This window comes from Pongo pygmaeus, chromosome 4 (genome assembly GCF_028885625.2).
Source record: "Pongo pygmaeus isolate AG05252 chromosome 4, NHGRI_mPonPyg2-v2.0_pri, whole genome shotgun sequence".
Classification (NCBI taxonomy): Eukaryota; Metazoa; Chordata; class Mammalia; order Primates; family Hominidae; genus Pongo; species Pongo pygmaeus.
The window spans coordinates 124,682,990-124,707,392 of NC_072377.2; the positions used below are offsets into that span (position 1 = coordinate 124,682,990).

Here is a 24,403-nt window from a genome sequence, read left to right on the forward strand (position 1 = left end):
ATTTTGATTTCATTACAACATAGGCAAGTGTGCATTACATAAAATTATCTTTAAGATTTCTTTTGATTGAAGAATTTCTATTTTTAAGTGGAAAATTTATTACTTCTGGAGCAAGGCATTCTCCAGGCTAATGTGGAAAAGCGAGTGAATCTTGTTAATTTATTTTGGTACCCTAATTTACATGATTATTTCCTGCCCTCTAAGTTATATTTGTTTTCACAGAGCAAAATACATGTTGACTGTTCTCAGAGGCCTCAACTTGTTAAAATACGTTGTTCTTGTTTTACAGTAATAGTCATTATATTTTCTAAGTCAGGATCCTGAGTACTAGCTCCAGATCATTAGGGGGAGGTGGGGATCTTATAGCAGAGAAGAGAAAAAAGGAAGAATAGGAACCCATTCCCATCATCTGCCTTCTCTTCTTCAGCAAATCTTAGAATTGAAAGCTTGACCTACTAACTGAGACATTAATATCATATCTTTGAAAGTTGAAATGATAAGTTCCTATCATTTAGCTTCCACTTATAAGTGAGAACATGCAGTATTTGATTTAGTTTGCTAAGGATAATGGCCTCCAGCTCCATCCATATTCTTGCAAAAGACACGATCTTGTTCTTTTTTATGGCTACATAGTATTCCATGGTGTATATGTACCACAATTTCTTTATCCAATCTGTCACCGATGGACATTTAGGTTGATTCTATGTCTTTGCTATTGTGAATAATGGTGTAATGAACATTCATGTGCGTGTATCTTCATGGTAGAATGATTTATATTCTTCTGGGTATATACCCAGTAATGAGATTGATGAGTCAAATGGTAATTCTGCTTTTAGCTCTTTGAGAAATCACCATACTGCTTTCCACAATGCAGATGCTAGGGTCTACTTGAGGAGGGAGTTGGGAGAAGGGAGAGGAGCAGAAAAGATAACTATTGGGTACTGGGCTTAATACCTGGGTGATGAAATAATATGTACAACAAACCCCCATGAGACATGTCTACCTGTGTAATAAACCTTCACATGTACCCCCAAGCCTAAAACAAAAGTTAAGTAAAAAAGAAAGCTGAAACGATAATTAAGTTGTGTGGGTAAGCAGAGTTTTGTTTTTTTAGCACCAGATCAGTTAATATAGAATAGACATGAATATCATTGACATGTGAACATATTTATAGGACTATTTTCCCACAGTCGATAAAAGAGAGAGTCTCTTTCCTTTCATTTTCTATTTATATATGAAAATATAGAGAGAAAAATTATTCAGAGATGGACCAAAATTTTATCTTTGTGTGGTGCCTATTTGTAATCATTTTAAACAACTTAAAAACTGTAAGACTTTTTATTTTTGAAAGTCTTCATTAAAAATATTATGCTAATCCTAATAGATTAGGAGTTCAGTGGAGAGAAAAAGTATGTGTGTTCTTAAAACATACACAAGTGATTAATATCAAGTAGCCATATTAATTAAATTTTTATTGAAAAAAATGATTTCAAATGTACAGAGCATTATCACTGTTCAAAATGTATATTGGCAGCAATAAGCCTATGTTTTCTTCTGTGATCAAAATACAAAATAAAATAAATGTGATAACATTAACCATGGCTTATATGTAAAAAGGGAACTATTATTCATATTTCTACCACCTATTTCAGCCCTAACCATTAACATTTATGCTTCAATTAATTTGTCAAAAGTGGGTCACCCCATATATATATATGCATTTGTGTGTCCAAAATTTTATATACTATATGTGAATGTAAATCTCTTACAAATTTTCTAAAATAGGAAAAAAAAGAAATAAAATATCATTAATCTCCAGCAGCTCTCCATTTTGTGAACAGAAGAGTTAATATATAGGATTAGCAATAGCCAAACACTGTCTTTTATATACACAAGTATATAAAGCAAAGTACTCTTAAAGAAAAATCAAGCATTGTACTGAAATAGCCTTCCAATTTTACTACAATGCATTTTTTTTGTGCGATAGATTGGACTATTTCACATAGATTAAATTTGACAGGATACCAGACTATTGCCATATTTTTACTTTTAATTCAGTACCCTTTTTGATAAATGTGAGGCAGAAAATATATATTTTTGGGTTTTTTTCTGATGGGGAAAGCCAATTGAATAATATTTCAAAACTCTGCCATGACTGTGTATCTGGCTTACATTATTTTATAGATAGCTGGAAGGTATTTTAGCCTTGACATTTCACTTGTCCTGAAAATAGTGATGATACATGGACCAGCACTACATAGAGATCCCATTTTTCTTTCCGAAAGTGCAGTGTGATTAGCCTTTTTATCCTCCCAAGACTGCTACCTAGGGAGGCTCTCATGTCAAAGCCAATGCAGCTTTGATGAAGCAGCATCTCAAGATACTATGGTTTAAATTCAGGGCAGCAGTTGGGAATGGATTGTTTACTGGTCTTATTGTTCACTCAGATTTGTCCTTGTCTCATACAGGGATTGCAAAGGATTTTTTTTTTTTTTTTTTTTGAGATGGAGTTTTGCTCTTGGTTGCCCAGGCTGGAGTGCAGTGGTGCAATCTTGGCTCACTGCAACCTCCCCCTCCCGGGTTCAAGCAATTCTCCTGTCTCGGCCTCCCGTGTAGCTGGGATTATAGGCACCTGCCATCATGACTGGCTAATTTTTGTATTTTTGGTAGAGACAGGGTTTTACCATGTTGGCCAGGCTGGTCTCGAACTCCTGACCTCAAGTGATCTGCCCGCCTTGGCCTCCCAAAGTGCTGGGATTACAGGAATGAGCCATGGCACCTGGCCAAAAAGGATCTTTTAGCTGAACTCTGCATACTGTTTATGGCCTTTGGAGACAGAAGAAATCCAAAGAGGATACATTCGGGGCAAGGGGAATGAAGGGAGCTGGGAAAGAAGCGACAGTTTGTTTCTACTCTGGCATCATGGAAGTTCCCGGGCACATATGCCACTCTGTCAAGGTGAAAATATAGTTATTCCTGCAAACATTAAGAAAGATTTCAAAATAAAACTCTCAGATATGCAAAACTTTAAAAGGACAGAGTCAATCAAATAGGTCTGAGAATAAGCAGAATTAATGTCAGTTAAGACCATTTCCCTCTGAATAATGGTGAGAGCACTTGGTGGAGAAGTCTAGGTATAACTGACTCTCAGCATTTGTATCCACATATCATTATTGATTTATAACTTTCCCTGGTCTATCTAAGTCCTACAATCCGCCTATGTTAGTAATCCCTGCCTAAACTGGCACAGCTCACTCTGGCCCGTGGCAGCATGGCACATTCATCTTTGGGGCCCAATCTGTTCTGAAGATAACAGAAGGGACCCCACTACACTTTAACAGATTACTCAAAGGGATTCTATCCCCGTAAGCTTCTTCACATCGAAAAATGAGATAATGGCAATTCATCTAACAGGAATACAATTCTTTGGGCCTGCAGGCAGCAAAATAATCACAAAAATCAATGAGAAGGAAGCTAAGAATCCCACTGGACCCAATAGGTAAAACAGAAGAAGTCTCATTATGTTCATGAAACATTAATTTGTATCTGTTTTTTTCATTTGCATCATATCTGGGGAAAGGTAAGTAATCCACACATTATTTTAATTTTAATGTTTTTTTTTTTTTAGATAGGGCTGTGCTCTGTCACCCATGCTGGAGTGCAGTTGCATGATCATGGGTCACTGCAGCCTTAACTTCCTGGGCTCAAGCAATCCCCCTGCCTCAGCCTCTCAAGTAGCTGAGACCACAGGTACATGTGCCACCACACCCAGCTAATATTTTTCTTTCTTTTATTTTTTATTGTAAAGATAGGGTCTCACTATGTTACCGAGGCTGATCTTGAACTTCTGGGCTCAAGCAATCCTCCTGCTTTGCTCTCCCCAAGTACTGAGATTGCAGGCATGAGATATCATGCCCAGCCTCTTATTTTTAATTTTTAAAAATCTGATCAAACAGGAGCTGAGATCTGCTTCTATGAAATGGAAGAGTGGTGGTCAAAGAAGCAGTCGTTGTACTAATTAATGGCTTGAAAGGATTGCGCTTTTCTGTCATCTCCATTAACCCTCCCCACCCACCATTAAATAAAACAAATCAAAAACAAAAGCAAACAACCCTCAGTAAATTTTCCATTTACTGAGTTTTACTCAGTAAAAAAAAATCCATTTACTCGGTAAAAAAAAATCAACCCTCAGTAAATTTTCCATTTAGGTTAAATTTTGCCATGCAATGTTTTAAAACACATGTTTTAGTCTCTCATATAACTCCCTGATACACACACACACACACACACACACACACACACACCTCTCCTACCAAGAAAAATGGAGGCAGCAGGACTGGAAGAAGAGACAGGACTTCACTTACCTTGGTGGCTACTGTGTCCAATCTTCCTGGCTCCTTCTTCCTCCTTTTTCTTGTCGGCATTTGTAAATTAAGGCATGCAGAAGACATCTGGTATGATTACCCTAGGATTCCTTGTATTATCACAAAATTCCCTTTCAGGTTTCCAAGGGATGATCCAGTTTGCATATTAACCATGATTATACAAATAAATAGAACACATTGTGAAACAATTTGAAGTATTTGCTCAGAATGAACAATATCCTTTACTCAGTAGGTGACGTGTATTGGTTGACGTTACATAACAAATATTTTAATAAGAGAGTGCTTTTTCCCACCCCACCCTTCATTGCACATAGTTTCTTTCTGCTGCAAACTCCTCTCAGCAGTGGCTAGTTGTAAACTGAAGGCTAAGATGTCTGCAAGAAGCTGAGATTCTTAGCACTGTGGAATGTAGGCTGTGGGGTGAATGGCAAGATAGATGTAACAAAGTATAGAGAAGAAGGAGAATTTCTCTGCCTGGCTAGGACATGTCATATATTTAATGGAGAAAGCAGTCCACATAAAAAACACGTCTACACATAAGGTGTGATTTAAATGGCTAAGTTTAAATGAAGACAGTCTGTGCCTCATATTGATTTTTAAGTTATTCTTTGTCCTGTTAATTGAAATATTATTATTTGGATATATAATTCTCTTATTAACAGCAGCTATGAGAAAAACTTTAGCATGAATTGTTCATGTGGTGTGCACATATGAAGGAATTTTTAAATTGTCACTGGGTTTTGTCATATTTCAGAAAAAAAGTAGCAAATCGCTCCTTCAAAGAAGAAACTTGACATTATCAAGGATGTTGTTCCCATGGCATCATTGACTTTATCCAATGGCAGCAGCTTAAAATTTCCATAGAAACTGGATCTGACAATGACTGCTAAAAGTGCAGTCCCCCATAGCAATATCAGTTGAATTGAAAAGGAAGCGTAAATTGTCTTATCAAAATCTTTTCCCACAGAGTCCATATTCTCACACTGTCCTCTGCTATTTTATTAAATATTGACTTGCTGCCCAAAGGAGTGGCTTTGTAAGAAGGCTTGAGAGATATAATAGTAATACCAATGATTTAGGTGTAAAATAAAGAAAAAATTATAGTGCTTATTTCATTGGTTAGAGATAAATGTATGTAAGTCTTCCAGCAGAGAAGTTTCCAAATCACTGATTTTTTCCTTCCTTCTTTACTTCTTTTTCATTTATTTTTTTCTCCCTTCATTCCTCCTATCCTTCATTCTTTTTTTCTTTCCTTTGTTTCTTCTTTTCTTCCTTTCTCCTTGTCTCTCTCTTCCCCCCTCTTCCTAGCCTTTTTTCTTTCTATACATCCATCTTTCCTCTCTTCCTTAGATATGTTTCCCTTTCCATATTTTGAAAGCATCCAGGATTAAGTCCTGTGCTAACTAAAGAACCAACAATTTCTTTATCTTCTTCTCTCATTTCTTAACTTGATCTAGTTTATACCTATCTAGTAATGAGTAATCTGTGGCTACAAGAAAAATAACAAGTTCAAATCCCTTCTAAGGTAACTGAGAGATCCCTGTGCGCACACCTATAAAGACACAGCCCTCTGCCATGTTCCTCAACTTTGTACCATTCAACAGAAAAACTCCCAGGAAGAACAGCAGCTCAGAATTTTTCTAGTAAGCTCTTTGATAGGAAAGCCAAGATGTCCTTTTCCTGTTTTCATAATGGGCTATTGTTTCTGCCTTTCCTCTAAGGGTGTCAGGCAGGGAGATAAAACTCTGGAGGGAAGACTGGATGCAGGCATCTGACTAATAACTTGAGTCAGAAATAGGAAAAAAAATAGTTCCTTATTTTATTTCCATCCGCCTGACCTCATTTATTTGTTATCCATTTATATAAGATATTAACTAAGTGCCAATATTTCCTCACATCCCCACATAATGCCACTTATCTGTTACTTTGCATTCTTGATTAATATGCTTCACTTGGATTTCTCTGATAGCCCTTACTTGTTGTCTTTTTCTCATCATCAACCCTTTTCTTCAACCCACCCTACAAATCTGTAGCCAGGTCAAGCTTGCTATAGGGCTGTTTGGATGCTGTTATTTCCATTCTCATGAACTTCCAGAATCTTCCCAGTTTTATATAATAAAATCCAAACCTTTTAGCCTTCAATTCAGGGTCTTATAATCTGGGTCCAACAATTCTACTTTTGTAATACCTTATACGTAAGCAAGACCAAGCTATGTGTTTGTTCTCCTTGTCCTCTTTTTCTCTTCCTGTCCGCATGCTATGCTCTCTAAGTGCTGATTGACTCACTGATCTTTTTGTCCTTCTTCCTTTACTCAACTGTGAAGCTTCCCTTCATCTTCCCTTTTCTGCTCTCCAGCAGGAATTCACTTCTAGCTCTTCTACAACCCGTGGAATTTCATCTCTTCTGTAACCTTTTGCATTTTTAAGTTTATAGTTATGAGTATTTGCATACATCACTTATTTGCCATTTTAGAATGTATGCTCCTTGAGAGCAGAGAGCACCATTGAATATCCTTTATAGTTCAACAGCATACTTCATAGTCTTCAACTGAGTAAATGGATGTATGTGCTGCAACACCACTCTCTATCAGTTTTAGAAAGACATACTTAATAATAAGCCTATTGCTAATTTCAGCTATAATGGGTGATATTATGGTCCAGTAAGAGCCTTTTGTATCAAGACTTTAAAAATTTTTCTTGCTACGTAGGCAGTGGCTGTTCCATCAGTCCCAGCAAGATCAGAACCTCTGGAGAATCATAACCTTCCTTCGGTACACAAACTGTTGTCCATTAGCATCTTACTGCCTGTAATGATGCTTACCAATCAAATTAAGAAATGTACTCCTAACCCAAGACAACGATACCTTTTACTCCTTATTCCTAACAGTCTTCTTTGAATATGTTTTTAAAAATTCACGAGTTTCCAAAATCAAAGTGTATTAAAAAGTATATAATGCAAAGTCTCCTTGCCACTCTATTTGTCATGTGCCCAGTTGCCAGTACACTACTAAATAGATATTCCTGTGTTAGATTCTTGGGGATCTTCCTATAGAGCTTTTTAATGTAAATGTTATTATGTATATTTAAGATATGTAGCATGATGTTGTGGGATACATGTAGATAGTAAAATGATTACTCTAATGCAACAAATTAAAATATCTGTCATTTCATATAGCTGCTCGATTGTGTATGTGTGTGGCAAGGGCAGCTAATATCTACTAATTTAGCAAAACTCCTAAATACAAGGCAATATTATTTATTTATTTATTTATTTTTATTTTTATTTTTTGAGATGGAGTTTCGCTGTTACGCCGAGGCTGGAATGAAGTGGTGTGATCTCGGCTCACTGCAACCTCCATCCACCAGGTTCAAGCGATTCTCCTGCCTCAGCCTCCCGAGTAACTGGGATTACAGGTGCACGGCACCATGCCCAGCTAATTTTTGTATTTTTAGTAGAGATGGGGTTTTGCTATGTTGGCCAGGCTGGTCTCGAACTCCTGACCTCAGATGATCCACCTCCCTTGGCCTCCCAAAGTGCTAATATTACCGGCGTGAGCCACTGGCAATATTATTAACTTGGGTGTGAGGCCCAAGGCAATGTTATTAACTATAGTCCTCATGTTATACATTGCTATCTAGACCTGTTCATCTTACTTGTCTGCTACTTTGTATTATTTGAGCTATATCTCCCCCATTTTCTCCCCAGGACTGCCTCCTGGTAACCACTGTTTTATTCTCTACTTTTAGGGAGATTTTTATGTACATAAAAACAAATATAAATAAATGTTTTTCTCATGTTTTATACCAATCGTATCATACTATACACGTTTTATGTATTTGTGTTTTTTTTCCTTTAAAATGTTTCTTCAAGATCTTCCTAGATCATGTTGTGTCATATTCAATTGTATTATAGTGTTTCATATTCAGTTTTGGTGATATAACATACATAAAGAGTTACTAGTTGACAGATAATGAAGTTTGTTTCTAAACATTATTACAGCCTATACCACAATGAATAACCTTGTACATACATTATTTTCTGTGTATGGGAACTTACCTGTATGATACTTTCCTAGAATTGGTTGCTGAAAGTGTATATAATATTGGATAGATACCTTGTAATCTTGGGCAGATATTTCAAAATTATCCTCCATTTAGACTGTACCAACTTGGACTTTTATCAGCAATGAATGAGAGTTTCTATTTCCACAGACTTGCCAGTTGTGTTTTAAAACTTTGATTTTTGCCAAGTTGATGCTGAAAAATAGTCGCTTTAAAAAATATAAAATGTTTCATGAATTTGCACATCCTCTTTGTTCAGAGGCCCTGCTAATAATCTCTGAATGGCATCAATTTTTGGTATATGTGTTGCTGAAGTAAGCACTCTGTTTACCTTTTATTTGCCTCTCTATGATTGTGAGATCAATGTGTTTTCAGGTATTTGAGATATTTGCAGATTTTTAGTTTCAATATGAATTTAATACAAATTTCTTTAATATTAATTTTGAATTTAATATGAGATTTTCTTTTTAAATTACTAATGTATTGAAAATTTTTATATATTTCAGATCTAAACTATGATGTGACTTGCATATATTTTTTTCAGTTTATCATTTGTCCTTAGCTGTTCAATATGATGACTTTTGCCATGTAAAAGTGTTTTGTTTTGTTATTCTTTTTTTATGAATTCTGAATTTTGAGTCCTAGAAAGCCCTTTTTGTACATTGAGATTATAAAACAATTCTCTTGTCTCCCCACCCCACACAGTCTCACCCTCTGTAGCTTTTGTAAACTCATTTCCTTGCATGTAAATTTTTGAATCATTTGAAATTAATTCTGGTGTGGATCTGACACTATTTTTGCACCAATACCATTTATTTAATGTTATTTTATCCATACTGGTATGAAGTGACTTTATAACATACTAGCTTTAACATACCACCTTTAAATAAGTTTGAGATCAATTTTTGAAAATTCTATTCATTTCTATTGAATTCATATTCATGTGCCAATACCACAATATCTTAATTACTGAAACTTATAATATGTTTTTGCTATTTAAGAGTGCTAACTACAAAATATTGCTCTTCTTTTTCATAAATTTTATGGCTCTTTTTACTTTTAAATTTTCCAATATACAATTTAAAGTCAGCGATGTATTTTAAGAAACAGTTAATTTTATATCAAGAGCATATTAAATTTATAAATTAATGGGCAAAACTGATTTCTTTTTATGCTAAATCTTCCTATCAAACAACTCTGTAAGCTATTACCTCAAGCTGTCTTTTGTCAGAAGTATATTAGAATTTTACTAATTTTTTGTTAAGTTTATTGCTAAGTGCTTTTCTTGCTTTTAGAAATTTTAGTTTTCATTTTGTCATACTTTCTAACAAGTTGTATACATGAAATCATTTACTTTAATTATAATAATTATTTTCTATGGCTTACTTGCCAAATTCTCTTATTTATTGTAGTGAATTTTGTTAATTACACTTAATTTACCTCCAAAATAGCAATCCCCAGTCATATAATTTGCAAATAGATATGTAAAACCTATCTTCAAAGCTTATAACACATTTTTCCTCTATACTCTAATTGTGTTGGTTATAAAATTATTAAATAACAATTATTGTGGACTTCCTTTTTGTTTTATCCTCTGCAACAGCTTAAGTGGAATTGGGATTATGCATTCTTTTGGGTTTTGTAGAAAATTCCTCTGAAAAATAACCTTTAGTAGTTTTTGGTGATAGGTACTTAACAAAATTTTTCATTTCTTTTATGTAAATTGGTCTTTTGAAATGCTGGTGTGTTTTTTTCAAAAACGGGTTTCTGTAAATTATGTTTTTCTAGGAAATTGCTTAATTTTTTAGGTTTTACATAGAGGTAAGCACAATCATTTCTTATGACTCTAAATTTTCTCCTTTTGTATTTTGGGTTAACTAGCTACTTAATATTTCTAACTTTTGGTAATTATGCTTTCCTCTCTTTTTCCTAGATTTGTTTCATTAGCTCTATTTTACTGTTTTCTTTGTTTCTTTCCTTTTTTTTTTTTTTTTTTTGAGATGGAGTCTCACTCTGTTGCCCAGGCTGGAGTGCAGTGGCGCGACCTCGGCTCACTGCAACCTCCACCTCCCTGGTTCACGCCATTCTCCTGCCTCAGCCTCCCAAGTAGCTGGGACTACAGGTGCCCGCCACCACGCCCGGCTAATTTTTTTTTCATATTTTTAGTAGAGATGGGGTTTCACTGTGTTAGCCAGGATGGTCGCGATCTCCTGACCTCGTGATCCTCCCGCCTCAGCCTCCCAAAGTGCTGGGATTACAGGCGTGAGCCACTGAGCCCAGCCTGTTTTACTGTTTTCTTCTGGTACTTCTTGGCTTCCCTTGCATTCTTCTAGTTTTTCTCTTATGTTTCTGGTCATTGTTTATCAAATTTCTTTGCCAGTTTATTTTGGATATCTAAATTGTAAGTATTACAGGTTAAAGGTTTAACTAGCCTTCTTTCTCAACATATTCTATTTCTGTATAAGCTGTCTCATCGATAACGTGGTTTAAGTGGTTGTCCACATGCTGACGACTCCCTAAAGTATATTACTCATTGAAATTCCACCGCTTAGTTATAGGTGCACATTATTCCTTCAGTCATTCATAGACTAATAAAATTACATATATCTAAAACTTGGTTCTCTTCCTTCAGTGTTTCTTATCACAGTGAATGCCACCAGCATCTGCCTAGTCTCAATCCCAGAATCCTGAAGGGATTCTCTCATACGTTTGTTCTCTTATTGTCTATTCCCTCTAAATTAATGGATCCCTTTAATTTTCCCACTTAAGTGTCTCTTTAACATATCTTCTCTCTTTCTTGTCATGACCCTATTCTAAGCCACAATTATCTTTTGCCTACCAGGGGGATGGCCTCCTGCCCAGTCTCACTATATCCACTCTTGTTTCTTCCCAATTCATTCTTCATATTAAAGCCAGGTTAATTCCATAATCCCTCTCTCTTGCTTAAGTTCACTCATAACTTGTTATTATTGTTCAGGGAAAACATTAGAAATACTTATATGGTTTTTGAGGTTCTGAATGATGTAGGCCCTAGACACCAGTCTCAGCTTGAGCCACTCTACCCTTTGCTTTCTCCAGTCCAGATAAACCAGTTATTTTTTCATTTTCCAAATGGATTATTCTTCTTGTATCATCTTATGATATTTGCACATTTGCAATCACTGTTTCTTGAGAAATTCATTCTATTCCATTTATTACTAATTCATTATCTTTAGACTTGGTCTTCAAGATATGTTTCTCAGATTTTTTTTCTCCTTTTTTATTTTTAATTTTTGTGGGCACATTGTAGGTGTATATCCCAGATAAGATTCCTCATATTCATCTTTTCTAGATCCTTTGGGTAGCTCTCTTTCCTCCATATACCAGTTGAGTTTTCAAGTACATAACAAATTACATAATTATTTGTTTAGTGCTGATTTTTCATACAACATGTAGCCTCAGCGTGGCTATCTCTTTGGTAAATGACTTAATCCCCAGTAACTAGTAAGATGACTATCCACTAAAGAGTTCAAAACATCGAAAGAAAAAAATGTTATCAAGAAAAAAAAGTAAAAGTTTAGAAAATATATTATTCTTTTCTAAAAATTGAAACAGAAGATCTGTATTAACATGATATTAATAATCAAGTAGGACAAATAGTTCAAAAGAGAATTATAAATTTAACATTTCATCTTGGCAAAGAAATAAATGATTAGTTAATGATCAGTATTATTGTCTAGATGTCTAACCATCTAGAATCATAAACAGTGTGAGATGCCCAAGTTATACCAAATAAACTCTACATGAATATATACACGAATATATATGCAAATTTATATGTAAAGATTTATATGTAAAATGATATAATTTTATTAAATTATGGGAAGTAAATATGCATAAATATTTATACAATCTTGGTCTGAATACAACCTATAAAATTTGAGGGCAAAGGCATATATGACACAAGAAATGAATAGTGATTGAAACCAAATAAAAAATGAAATATTGGCCAGGCACAGTGGCTCACGCATGTAATCCCAGTACTTTGGGAGGCCGAGGCAGGTGGATCACCTGAGGTCAGGAGTTTGAGACTAGTCTGGCCAACATGGTGAAACCCTGTCTCTACTAAAAACACAAAAAATTAGCTGGGTGTGATGGTGTGTGCCTATAATCCCAGCTACTTGGGAGGCTGAGGCAGGGGAATTGCTTGAACCAGGGAGGTGGAGGTTGCAGTGACCTGAGATGGTGACACTACACTCCAGTCTGGGTGACAGAGCGAGACTCCATCTCAAAAAAAAGAAAAAAAGAAATACTGTTAGTAGAAAAAATTCATAAAAAGTATTCAGAACAGGAGGGTAAAAGTTGTTTAATATATGTGATGGAAAATAAGTTATTGTCCTTATATGTTAAATAAAGTCTTTGTGATTATTTAAGAGATAATCACCAAGAAAATGACAAATGTCTAAGTTAAAGAAAAAATAATGATTTTAAACAGGCAATTCATACAATATTAAACGCCGAATTACATGGTAATTTCAACTGCTTTAATAGCCATGGGAATGGAAATAGAAATGGTATATTATTTAATTAGGATGGCAATGATTAAAAGAATGATAATATAAGAAATAAATTAAAGAATATATTAACATAATTAAGGAATGATCAGAAGAACTAGCTAACATGGAAAAAACAGACATTGTTATACAAAGCTGGCAAGATTATAAATTGAAATAACCTTCACAGAGGACAAACTGGCATTATGAGTCAAAAATGTTTAGAATGGTCACACTCACTCATTCCTCTCTGAAAAACAACCTAAGAAAATATTCAATTGAACACAAATGGACATGTCTTACTTGTCATTTAGTGTCCTATTTGCAAAAGTGAAGAGGACTTTATGGCATAATTATTTATATTACCTATGTTTACAGATACACCTAATTTTCTTCCCCTTGCTATTAAAAATTTTGTTTTTTATTCACTGTGATTTTTTTCTATAAGTCCTTACATATTTAGAAACACATCCTGAAACAAAATAAAATACTAATACACATACACACAAATGCACACACCATTGCTATCTGTAGTTGCAGCTTTTAACAGAGTGCTTAATGTGTAGAAACCATTCCATGATGTCTACTTAAATCAAACTGAAGCGAATACTGTATCATAGGAATTATACGAGCAGAACATGTATTACCCACTTGTCAAGGATGTTTGCCTTCTTGTGAAATAAAATAAATCTTTAAGGTTTTTCCAAAGCTTATCTCTAGAAGCTAAGTCATGGTATGCTTAATTGATTTTGATTTGCTCTCACACTTTGTATATAGATTTCCTTCATTTCACAGAAACACCATCTCTATTACAGGATTTGGGTAGAGCTGGTAGAGCTGCTGTTTACCCTAATAAGTGCCCTAGAAAGTCAATTGTTGAAGGCCGAAAGAGTGAGGGTTGTGATCAACTCAGCATACCACTGGAGGCTATATGAGTAAATGGCAAACTGTTCTCATGAAAGCAGGATGTTGGCAAACTGACAAACTGTCTGCCACCCACAAGGAATGCTGAGGGCAGTCATGACCCTCAGCATTCTTGTGTTTCTTGTGGTCAGGCAAATCTGAAGCAATAACGTGAACCTGTGATCAATCAAGCAGCTGACCAATCATTACCTCCTCCTCCCTGCTCTTGTTACCCAATAAATACGAAGGGCTGTGGAAGCTCGGGGACTGCCTTTGCTCACTAGAAGCAGGGAGCTCTCTTCTTCCCCTGGCCCTTTCCTTTAAAACAGTTTCTTTTGTCTTAAGTTTTCATTTCTACTGTTTGTTCCTTTGTTCAGTCTCATAAGTAGTCTCAAGTAGTAACAGTAGTAACTGTTGTAATGACAGTCTCAAGGAGTAACAATAGTAACTGCTGTAATGATGGTCTCAAACAGTAACAGTAGCAACTGCTGTAATGATGGCCTCAAGTAGTAGCAGTGGCAGTTTGCCACAGTCAATTCTACTTTATCTACAATCACCAGCACACAGGTACCTTTTTTTTTGCAACGGCAAATATACAGTAAGTTGCCAGCCAGCAAAGTCTTCATCTTACTTATCTCATCACTCTATCTAAAACTTTAATTTTCAGCTAAGCAAGTCCAGAATTAAACTCCTCATTACTGCTATTAGGCATTAACTTAATTGGTGATGATTATTTTGGTACATTTTTCAAAGTAAGATTCTCAAATGGCTGTGACATGACAATCTGGAAATTCAAGGCTAAAAGAATATTTGATTTAATTTGTAGAAAGTATAATTCTTGAGGTGAATTAACAAATACTAATAAATACAAAGTTTAACATAAGTGTTATGCAGAATTGTAATAATAAGGGAAGTGTTTTGATTTTGTAACAGGTTAGGTTTTAAATAAATACAGTGTTTCATTACTTTATTTGAAAAAAATGATTATTTATAAAGCATACAATTTGGTAATTGGATACAGATTTTCTTGGCAGGAAGATATTGCAAGTACATGTAATTGAACATTAAAATCAAGGATATTACTACTGTGTAGACCTAAAAGTGTTTGTTCATCAGAAAGTAAAGATTTTGCAAATAACTTGCTGTGGTCATACTATTTTTTTTTCTTTTTTTTTTGTGACAGAGTTTTGCTCTTGTTGCCCAGGCTGGAGTGCAATGGCGTGATCTCGGCTCATGGCAACCTCTGCCTCCTGGGTTCAAGTGACTCTCCTGCCTCACCCTCCCAAGTAGCTGGGATTACAGGCATGCCTTACGACGCCCAGCTAATTTTGTATTTTTAATAGAGATGAGGTTTCTCCATGTTGGTCAGGCTGGTTTCGAACTCCAGACCTCAGGTGATCCGCCCGACTTGGCCTCTCAGAGTGCTGGGATTACAGGTGTGAGCCACCATGCCCAGCCTGTGGTCATACTATTAATGAAACAATAAATATCCTGATGTCATAAAGCCAAATTACTATGATATAGTAAAGACCTCAGATTAAAGGATATTCTTTTTTTATTATTATACTTTAAGTTTTAGGCTACATGTGCACAACGTGCAGGTTAGTTACATATGTATACATGTGCCATGTTGGTGTGCTGCACCCATCAACTCATCATTTAACATTAGGTATATCTCCTAATGCTATCTCTCCCCTCTCCCCCAACCCCACAACAGGCCCTGGTGTGTGATGTTCCCCTTCCTGTGTCCACGTGTTCTCATTGTTCAATTCCCACCTATGAGTGAGAACATGCAGTGTTTGGTTTTTTGTCCTTGCAATAGTTTGCTGAGAATGATGGTTTCCAGCTTCATCCATGTCCCTACAAAGGACATGAACTCATCATTTTTTATGGCTGCATAGTACTCCATGGTGTATATGTGCCACATTTCCTTAATCCAGTCTATCATTGTCAGACATTTGGGTTGGTTCCAAGTCTTTGCTATTGTGAATAGTGCCGCAATAAACATACATGTGCATGTGTCTTTATAGCAGCATGATTTATAATCCTTTGTGTATATACCCAGTAATGGGATGGCTGGGTCAAATGGTATTTCTAGTTCAAGATCCCTGAGAAATCACCACACTGACTTCCACAAGGGTTGAACTAGTTTACAGTCCCACCAACAGTGTAAAAGTGTTCCTATTTCTCCACATCCTCTCCAGCACCTGTTGTTTCCTGACTTTTTAATGATCGCCATTCTAACTGGTGTGAGATGGTATCTCATTGTGGTTTTGATTTGCATTTCTCTGATGGCCATTGACGATGAACATTTTTTCATGTGTCTTTTGGCTGCATAAATGTCTTCTTTTGAGAAGTGTCTGTTCATATCCTTCGCCCACTTTTTGATGGGGCTGTTTGTTTTTTTTTCTTGTAGATTTGTTTGAGTTCATTGTAGATTCTGGATATTAGCCCTTTGTCAGATGAGTACATTGCAAAAATTTTCTCCCAGTCTGTAGGTTGCCTGTTCACTCTAATAAAGGCTATTCTTACAGTCTCTGTAAACACAGGGATTTTCACACCTTGGTTTGAGTACCTTTTACAATAACTTTTAAAATGGTTATGGATCATTTGTGATTACAATTACTTAGTGAATTAGTCTGTCAATATTTGACAACTCCTAAGATAAATCTAAAATTTCATAAGTTGATCCTAAAATTCACCTGTAAGATTAAATGACTAAGAAAAGCAAGATAACCTTAAAGAATAGTGATGGGAAGTTTATTGTAAAACTATTTTTTACATTTATTTTTTATTTTCAATAAATAATTGCTAATAAATTTTTAAATTTATTTTTTATTGACAAAAATTGTACATATGTATGGGGTACATGTAATATTTTGATATATGCATACAATGTGTAATGATTAAATCATGGTAATTGGGATATGCATTACCTCAAACATTTTTCATTTCTTTGTGTTGAGAACATCTCAAATCTTCTCTTCTAGCTACTGTGTAATATACAATAAATCATTGCTAACTATAGCACCCCATTGTGCTATTAAACACTAGAACTTATTTATTATCTCTAACTATATATGTGTACCCAATAACCAGTCTCTCTTCACCACCTCACCCTCTTCCCAGCCTCTGCTAACCACCATTCTACTCTCCACCTCCATGAAATCAACTTTTTTAGCTCCCACATATGAGTAAGAACACATAATAATTGTCTTTCTTGCTTATTTCACTTCACATAATGACCTGCAGTTCCATCCATCCTGCTGCAAATAACAGGAATTTATTCTTTTTGGATGGCTGAATAGTATTCAGTTGTGTATATATACCACATTTTCTTCATCCATTGATGAACACTTAGGTTGATTTCATATCCTAATTGTTAGGAATAGTGCCGTAATAAACATGGGAGTGCAGATGTCTTTTTCATATATTGATTTCCTTTTTTTTTATTTTTGGATACATGCCCAGCAGAAATTGCTAGGTCACATGGTAGATCTATTTTAATTTTTTGTGGAGTCTCTGTACTGTTTTCCACAGTGGTTGTAATAATGTACATTTCCACCAATGGTATGCCAGCATTCCCCTTTTTCTGCATCCTTGCCAGCATGTTATTTTTTGTCCTTTTGATAATAGCTATTTTAACTAGGTGAAATGATTTTGCATTGTGGTTTTTATTTGCATTTTTCTAATGACTAGTGATGTTGAGCATTTTTTCATATGCCTGTTAGTGATTTGTATGTTGTCTTTTGAGAAATGTCTATTTGGGGCATTTGCCTATATTTTTTTAATTTATTAATTTATTTTGTTTTTGAGACAGGATCTTACTCTGTCACCCAAGCTGGAATGCAGTGGCACTATATCAGCTGACTGCAACCTCCACCTCCCAGGCTCCCCACCTCAGGCTCCAGAGTAGCTGGATTATAAGTGTGCACCCCCACACACAGTTAATTTTTGTACTTTTTGTAGAGATGGGGTTTTGTCATGTTGTCCAGGCTGTTCTCGAACTCCTGACCTCAAGCGATCCATCCACCTCAGCCTCCTAAAGTGCTGAGATTACAGGTGTGAGCTATGGAGCCCAGCCATTTGCCCATTTTTAAACTGAATTGTTTTATGCTATTAAGTTGTTTGAGTTTCTTATATATTCAGGTTATTAGTTCCGTGTCGGCTGCATTAATTTGAAAATATTCTTTTCTAATATGTAGGCATCTCATGTTCATGGATTGGAAGAATTAATATTGTGAAAATGACCACATCACCAAAAGAAATCTACAGATTCAATGTAATCCCTATCAAAATAACAATAACTTTCTTCACAAAAATAGAAAAACAGAATCCTAAAATTTATGTAGAACCACAGAAGACTCCAAATAGCCAAATAAATCTTGAGCAAAAACAACAACAACAACAACAAAACAAAGCTGGATGCATTACACTGCCTGCCTTCAAAAATATATTATAAGGCTATCAAAACAGCATTGTACTATTTTAATAACAGACATATGTTCAAATGGAGCAGGTCAGAGAGCCCAGAGATAAATCCAATATTTCCAGCTAACTGATTGTCAACAAAGGTACCAAGAACATTGATTGGGAAAAGGACAGTCTCTTCGATAAATGGTGCTGGGAAAACTGGATATCTGCAAGCAGAAAAAATGAAACTATATCCCTATCTCTCACCATATATAAAAGTCAAATCAAAATTGTTTACAGACTTACAAATGTAAGACCTGAACCTGTGAAACTACTAGAAGAAAACATTAGGGAAATGCTTCAGAACGTTACTCTGGGCAAAGATTTTGGGGCAAGATCTTTGCAGGCAACAAAAGCAAAATAGACAAATTAGATAACATCAAGCTAAAATGCTTATGCACAGCACAGAAAACAATTAATATAGTGAAGAGACAATAAATAGAATGAGAGAAAATATTTCAAAATCATATTAATTAAAAGTTTGTTGTTAGTGCTGAAAAAGACAGTAGTTAGACCAATAGAGCAGGAGACAGCACAGAAAGAGTCCTGAGCACAAATGGGAAATCATATATGACAGAGGCAGTATCTGGAGAAAAAATTATGAACTATTCAATGAATGTTAACAAGAAAGAGACTATTCATAGGAGGGAAAATTTTCAGATTCCCATTATAGTCATGCAGAAAAATAAATCCTCAATGGATTAAAGACCTAAATGTGAAAAGCAAAATTATAAAGACCTATGAAGAAAATAAACAAGCATATGTTTATACCATAGGATTCATAGGATTTCTTGCAAAGATACAAGATATAAAAAATTATTGATAGAGTTGATAACAATAAAATTAATAAACTATAAAAAAAGTTAAATTACAAACTAAACCAGAAGTTATCTGCACTGCATTTTCTAGCAAAGGATTATATCTAGAATATATGAGGATATTGTACAAATCACTAAGTAAAGCAATTTAACGGGCAAAATTATCCAAGAATGTAAATAAAGGCTATAAACATAAGGAAATATTCTGAAATATTCTTTTTTGAATAAAAGAGCTGCCATACTCATTATATTATATATCCTTATTAGTTATGTTATCAAACATTTTAAAATCTGACAATTCGAATTTTTTTTTGTGGATGTAGGACACAATGTATATTTCTGGTGGTAGTATAAATTGGTACTACTTTGCATAATGAAAGTGGAAATACCTAGTAAAATCAAATACGCACCACACACACACACACACACACACACACACACTACAACCCATAATGTTCACCTCTAGATAGATTTTCTATAAACCAGAGGAAACCTATCATATCTGTAATAGGGTATATACAAGCAAATCTGCTGAAGGTTTTTATAATAGAAAAATATTGAAATTATTGTTACTGCCTATACACAGAAGAGGATTAAAAATCTAAGATATTAGGCAATGCTATTCATTCAGGACAGGCACAGGAAAAGATTTCATGATGAAGACGCCAAAAGCAATCACAACAAAAGCAAAAATTGACAAATGGGATCTAATTAAACTGAAGAGCTTGTTCACAGCAAAAGAAACTATCAACTGAGGAAACAGAAAATCTACAGAATGGGAGAAAGTTTTTGCCAACTGTGCATCTGACAAAGGTCTAATATCCAGCATCTAAAGGAACTTGAACAAATTTGTAAGAAAAAAAAGACCTGGACAAGTACATGAACAGACACTTTTCCAAAAAAAAAAGGCATACATGCAGCCAAAAATCATATGACAAAAAGCTCAGTATCACTGATGATTACAGAAATGCCAATCAAAACCACAATGAGATACCATCTCACACCAGTAAGAATGGCTATTATTAAAAAGTCAAAAAATAACAGATGCTGGCAAGGTTGTGGAGAAAATAAAACCTTATACACTGTTGATGAGTGCATAAATTCATTTAGCCATTATGGAAGACAGTGTGGCGATTCCTCCAAGGCCTAAAGACAGAAATACCATTTGACCCAGCAGTCCCATTACTGGGTATAAACCCAAAGGAATGTAAATCATTCTATTATAAAGACACATGTAAGTGTATGTTCACTGCAGCACTATTCACAATAGCAAAAACATGGAATCATCCTAAATGCCCATCAGTGATAGACTGCATGAGGAAAATGTGGTAAATATAAACCATGGAATGCCATGCAGCCATAAAAAGAACAAGATCATGTCCTTTGCCAAGAGGTGGAAGAAGTTGGAGGCCAATATCCTTAGAGAACTAACACAGGAACAGAAAACCAAAAACTGCATGTTCTTACTTATAAGTGGGTGCTAAATGATGAGAACACATGGACACATAGAGGGGAACAACACACACTGGAATGTATTGAAGAGTGGAGGATGGGAGGAGGGAGAGGATCAGGAGAAAAACTAATGAGTACTAGGCTTAATACCTGGGTGATGAAATAATCAGTACAACAAACCCCTATGACTCACGTTTACCAATGTAACAACCTGCACATATACCCCTGAACTTAAAATAAAAGTTAAAAAGTAATCTAAGGTATATCACTGTGTTGGAAAGCTAGTTAGTAGTGAATTAATGAAATAGAACCACATGAATCCATGTAGATAGATCTTAAAAAAATACTAAGTGTGTAAAAAAGCAAGCTGTGGAAGTATGCCACTTGCTATGGTAAATACTAAAAGCATCCAAATCAATATCATATATTGATGAAAACTGTAGAACATCATCCTCACTCCAGTGATTTTACTGTGCTGGCTCACAATTTAGAAAGGGAGGTCTAAGTCATCTAATATTAGCAATTGCAATATCTTCAATCAAAATATGTGCATCTTTGTTCAATACCTGAGTGACAAAAGAGAGAGAAGAGATTTTCTGTAGCCTGCTTTCCCTCCCTTCTTTTGTAGTTTTGTTTAGAATGGCGTTCTAGTTGGCCATGAGAAGTAGAGAGCAAGCCACTTGAAAGGTAATCTCTCAGCAGGAATGTTCACTGCTTAGTCTAGCAGTTTCCTTTGAGCTACTCTGTGTGAAGACACTTTCCTGACTGCACTTTGGTGAGGCTGCTGGTAGAGTGACAGAGCTACAAGTACTTTTTGAGAGTAAAAGGGATGACACTGTGGGCTCTACATCAGTTAGAGGGCTGCCATATGACAGAGGGTATTACCACTGTGGAAAACTGTACATGTTTATTTACCTTTTTTTTCTGGTAAAAATCTTTAGAGCACTGGGTTCCTGCCCCAAATCTGACTCCATGTTAGGAACCAGCTGCAACAATGGTCCCACTTTGCTAAGGGGAGGACTGATACTCAGAGTGATCCAAGACCTCCATGTCAGTAACTAAAACATTTAAATACTTTCATCTTGACTGCTGTATCTCTGACCTTCACACGGACCAGCAAACGAAAGGTTAATGCACTTCTTCAAGATGTATCTGTTTTTATTGGTACTTGAGCTTTTCAAAATTCTAAATATTTTATTATCACCTTGGCTTGGAGACCAGTTATATAAATAAAAGTTTAGAGGGATGATTTTTATGCTTTTCTGCCACATATACACACACACACAGATTTACATAAAAAATTAATGTGAAACAGTTTAACATATAGAGTATATTGTGCATTATTTATATTAAAGGATGTCTTTGGGATGAACGCCTATGATTGTGAGGTAAAGGGAGCTAGATTTGGCAGAGAGAGAAGTTGAGGTACAATGTAAGTCAACAACATTCTGAGCTGACTCCACAGGGAGCTCTGGAGCTCATGTGACCCATTGTAGGTACACCTCATTGAGACAAAATGGCTAGGTCTTTATAATCTCCATCAGTCAGTGGATTCTGCTGACTCAGGTAGGGCGTGACCTTAGGTGATGTTGCTCTACAGCTCAGGCCTTCTCCAAAGTCACTGGCACCTGAAAGGTCTCTGCTGACAGGAATTCCATCAGCAGAGGCAACAAGTCCTTCCTTGAAGAGAGATCTAGGTGGTACATCTCCACGTTCATCATAAATCAGCACTATGGTTTTATGATAGCACTGAAAAAAAGATAAATGCACTTTAAGATAGGTTTGGCTTTAAAACCTGAACATAAATCAAGTTTTTTAAACTGTATGTTTTAGTACATGCACAATATTTTAAATTTGGACTTCCACAGATATTACCCATTAATGTATGTGAGATTAAATATCTTCCTGTAGTCTAAAAATGTTAAATCAGTTTCACCATTTCTCTTATTACCTCTTTTAATTTTGCCCCTCTGTTTCTTCTTCATTTTATCTACTTTCTTTATAAAATACTTCTCCTTCATATAAATCATAAATAAACTCAGGAGAATAATAATGTCAGGGTCAGATTAATGTAGAATATACTAGAAGAGTGACATTATAGATATTAGAAACCACTTACAGATTATTTTACTATTAATAGGCTCACACATTTGTAGCAGCTTCAAGTTTGATGTACCATATGACTCAATTCCTCTACTTACACTGCTATAATTTTCCTCAAATTTTCTTGTAGACCAGAAGAAAATTTGGAAGATTCTAAGCATTACCATCGGTCTGAGCCAGGCTACATTAGAGAACAGAGCCTGAGGTGAAGCTTACTGCTATACTTCATTAGGCATGCAATACCAGGGGAGCAAGAATGAAAAGAGCACTGGAGCCAGCAAGAGAGAGAGCATAATGGTTAATTTTATGTGTTATCTTGATTGGGCCAAGGGATGTCCAGATAGCTGGTTAAACTTTATTTCTGGGTGTGTCTGTGAGGAGGTTTCAGGGAGAGATTAAGGTTTGAACTGGTAGACGGAGTAAAACAGATGGCCCTCCCCAGTGCAGATGGTCCTCATCCAATCAACTGAGGGCCTGAATAAAACAAAAAGAGGGAGGAAGACTGAATTAACTGCCTGATTGCTGTGCTGGAACATCAATCTTCCCTTGCTCTTGTACTCCTGATTTTCAGGTAGACCTGAACTAGAATTTAGATCATTGGCTCTCTAGCTCTCAGGCCTTCAGATTATACCACCATTGGTCCTAGGTCTCCTGGACAGCAGATAATGGGACTTCTCAACCTCTATAAATATGTGAGCCAATACCCTATAGCAAATATCTTCATGGATAGATAGATGTAGATAGATGTCCTATTGCTTCTGTTTTTCTGGAGAACCCTGACTAACATAGAAAGTGAATAAAAGGTGACTGCTTAAGATATCTTCACAAGAAAGTACAACTGATTTCTTAGTCACTATGGATGGTGCTTAGAAACTGTCAGAGGGGAAGAAGGACAAATAATTTATCTTCTTGTTCCTTCCAATATATTTTTTCTTACTGTTCAAAGGTTGGTCCAGAGGCATTAATTCCTTGACAATTTCAGAGTATACTTTATACAGCCCCACCAGGCAATCACTGGAAAAGCCAGATTGCTCTTCCCATGTCATGGAACCTCACCAGAGTGTGGACATTGTGAATGAAACCAGAGTCTCCATAGATCTAGCAACATTAGGATGAAAGTCATGTACAATGCTGGCCTTCTTATCTGGGGATACTAAGTTGTCAGGAAACAAAGCTAAGGGCATAGGTTGGGATTGCATGCACAGGCAAGCTACACCGATACAGATTGAGCTGGCTCAGGGGTTGCCCTACTGACCCAAGGGTAGAGAAACTGGAGAAACTCAGGTAAGTCTGAGTCTGGCTGTACAACCAGGCCTGAGTGAAGTGAAATGAAAACCTAAGAAATTTTGCCTTTCCCAAGAGGTTTTGCTTTTCCCAAGGTTTCAATCAGTTAATGACCATGCTGATCTGGACCTTTTGGCTCTATCTCCCTTTCACTCCTGCTACTATGTGTTATTGTCATTTCTGAAAAAGTGAAGAATGAACAGAAATTAATAGAAAACATGTATGTCAGTTGCACATTCACAGAAATCAACATTTATAAACTCATTCTATCATTAAATCTCATATTGTATGGAGAGAAAGACTAGGTAAGAAAAATAATTTTGTACACCCTGGAAAGTGACTTTTAGAACTTGAAAGTAATATGTGGATAGCTATGGTATTTCTTTAACCA

At 35.7% G+C, this 24,403-nt stretch overlaps 1 non-coding gene across 1 annotated transcript; it reads right to left on the reverse strand.

The window, feature by feature from the left end:
* Positions 1-8,661: 8,661 nt before the first annotated feature.
* LOC129037676 (U6 spliceosomal RNA) lies at positions 8,662-8,769 on the reverse strand. Its single transcript, XR_008502907.1, has one exon. It is a non-coding gene; the product is annotated as a U6 spliceosomal RNA (small nuclear RNA).
* Positions 8,770-24,403: the final 15,634 nt, after the last annotated feature.